At 38.3% G+C, this 2,660-nt stretch overlaps 1 pseudogene; it reads right to left on the bottom strand.

Moving 5' to 3' along the window:
- Window positions 1-383: 383 nt before the first annotated feature.
- Window positions 384-932, bottom strand: LOC145139376 (secreted RxLR effector protein 161 pseudogene; annotated as a pseudogene).
- Window positions 933-2,660: the final 1,728 nt, after the last annotated feature.

Raw genomic sequence — 2,660 nt, 5'->3', positions numbered from 1 at the left:
TTTTCCTTCGTAATAACTTATTCGTTCATGGGTTTTAATCCCATTCATTTTGACGATTTTGCAACTAACTCCCTGTTTAACCCTTTGGTTAGCGGATCCACAATGTTATCATTGGACCTTATGTAGTCAATTGAGATAACTCCAGTTGAGAGTAGTTGTCGAATGGTGTTGTGTCTTCGACGGATGTGTCAAGACTTACCATTATACATAGCACTTTGCGCCCGTCCAATTGCCGATTGACTATCGCAATGGATTGAGATTGCCGAATCTGGTTTAGGCCATCTTGGTATATCTTCCAAAAATTTACGTAGCCATTCAGCTTCTTCTCCACTTTTAGCAAGTGCTATAAATTCCGATTCCATGGTGGATCTAGCTATAACTGTTTATTTTGAAGATTTCCATGATATAGCTCCACCTCCAAGTGTGAACAAAAACCCACTGGTTGACTTGGAGTCTTTAATGTCAGATATCCAATTTGTATCACTATACCCTTCTATCACCTCGGGATATCTTGTATAGTGCAACCCATAATTGCGGGTGTATCTTAAGTGTTGTAATAATCTTTTAATACTCTTCCAATGTTCATCACTTGGATTACTGGTATATCTACTTAGTCTGCTTATTGCAAAAGCTAAGTCTGGTATGGTACAACTCATAAGGTACATCAGACTACCAATAATTCTTGCATATTCGACTTGTGCACCTCCTTCACCTCTATTTTTACTTAGATGATGACTTGTATCAATTGGTGTCATAGCTACAGTAGTATCACCGAAGTTGAACTTCTCAATAATCTTATCTTCATAATGGGTTTGATTTAAAGTAAGTCCATTTGCAGTCCTTGTGATCTTCACACCAAGGATGACGTCTGCTAAACCCATATCTTTCATGTCGAATCTTGCCTTTAGCATGTCCTTTGTTGATTGAACCATTTTATCGTTGCTACCAACATATCATCAACATAAAGGCACAAGATAACATAACCCTCACTTGTGTTTTTAACATAAACACACTTGTCACATTCATTAATCTTGTATCCATTTTCCAACATCACATGGTAAAACTTTTGATGCCATTGTTTTAGGGCTTGTTTCAACCCATATAATGACTTCACTAGTTTGCAAACCTTTTGATTCTTTTCCTCGGGCAACATACCCTTCTGGTTGTTCCATGTAGATTTCCTCTTCTAAATCCCCGTTTAGAAAAGCTGTTTTAACATCCATTTGATGTACTTCAAGATTTCTTATAGAAGCGATTGCAAGTACCAATCTAATGGATGTAATACGTGTGACAGGAGAGTACATATCAAAATAATCAAGTCCACTTTTCTGTCTATAACCTTTAATTACTAGTCTTGCCTTGTACTTATCAATGGTTCCATCCGCTTTCATTTTCTTCTTGAAAATCCATTTATAGCCTAGTGGTTTGCAACCTTGAGGTAAATCCACTAGCTCCCATGTATGGTTTTGCAAGATGGAATCCATTTCGCTTTTAATTGCCTCTTTCCATTGAGGTCCTTCTGAGGAGGTGACTGCCTCTTTGAAAGTTTGAGGCTCTCTTTCAACCATGTAAGTGTAGAAATCATCTCCAAATGACTTCTCCACTCGTGCCCTTTTACTTCTACGGGGCTCTGATTCTTCCTCTATTTCTTCTTCATAAGAGGATTCATTGTGCTCAATTAACTTTGAAGCATTTGTCTCAATCTTATGAAGACATGGAAACACATTCTCAAAGAACGATGCATTTCTTGACTCCATTATTATGCCTGTGTGAATTTCTGGAATTTTTGAGTCATGCACAAGAAATCGATATGCACTACTGTTTTGTGTATATCCAAAAAATATGCAATCAACAGTCTTGGGTCCTATCTTAACTACCTTAGGTGCAGGTACCACGACTTTTGCTAGGCACCCCCACACTCGAAGGTATTTGTAGGATGGTTTTATACCTGACCATAACTCGTATGGTGTTTTATCCGATTTCTTTCGTGGGACCTTATTTAAAAGGTAGTTAGCAGAAAGTATAGCTTCCCCCACCATTGAGGGTGGCAGCCCAGAACTTAACAACATGACATTCATCATTTCCTTTAAGGTCTGATTTTTCCTTTCTCCCATACCATTTTGTTGTGGTGAATAAGGTGCAGTAAGCTCATGTATGATACCATGAGTTGCACAAAATTCCTCAAACGGTCATACATATTCACCTCCACGGTCACTTCTTTGTACTTTAATTTTCTTATTAAGTTGATTCTCAACTTCACTTTTATACACTTTAAACTTCTCTATAGCCTCATCTTTACTTTTAAGTAAATAGACATAGCATAATTTAGTGCAATCATCAATAAAAGTAATAAAGTACTTATTTCCACCTTTAGATGGAATTGATTTTATGTCACACACATCGGTATGAAATAATCCAAGTGGTTCGGTTGTCCTTTGAATGGACTTGAAAGATTGTCGTGTTAATTTCGATTCAACTTCCTGCGTGCCTGCTCAGTAGACACCTGCTCAGGGCAGAACATCGCCCTCTCATGAAACTTCCTGGTAACCACATTAACTGAATCAGTACCTTGCTTGAGGGTCAAGAACTCCTAAACCAGCCGTTCCCTCTCCACCAGGGGAACATACTCGTCTCTGAACATGATGGTGAACCTCTCCCAG

The sequence above is a fragment of the Lactuca virosa genome, chromosome 9 (genome assembly GCF_052849685.1).
Source record: "Lactuca virosa cultivar CGN04683 chromosome 9, Lactuca_virosa_CGN04683_v6, whole genome shotgun sequence".
NCBI classification, from domain to species: domain Eukaryota; kingdom Viridiplantae; phylum Streptophyta; class Magnoliopsida; order Asterales; family Asteraceae; genus Lactuca; species Lactuca virosa.
This window is presented reverse-complemented; position numbering and strand designations above follow the sequence as displayed.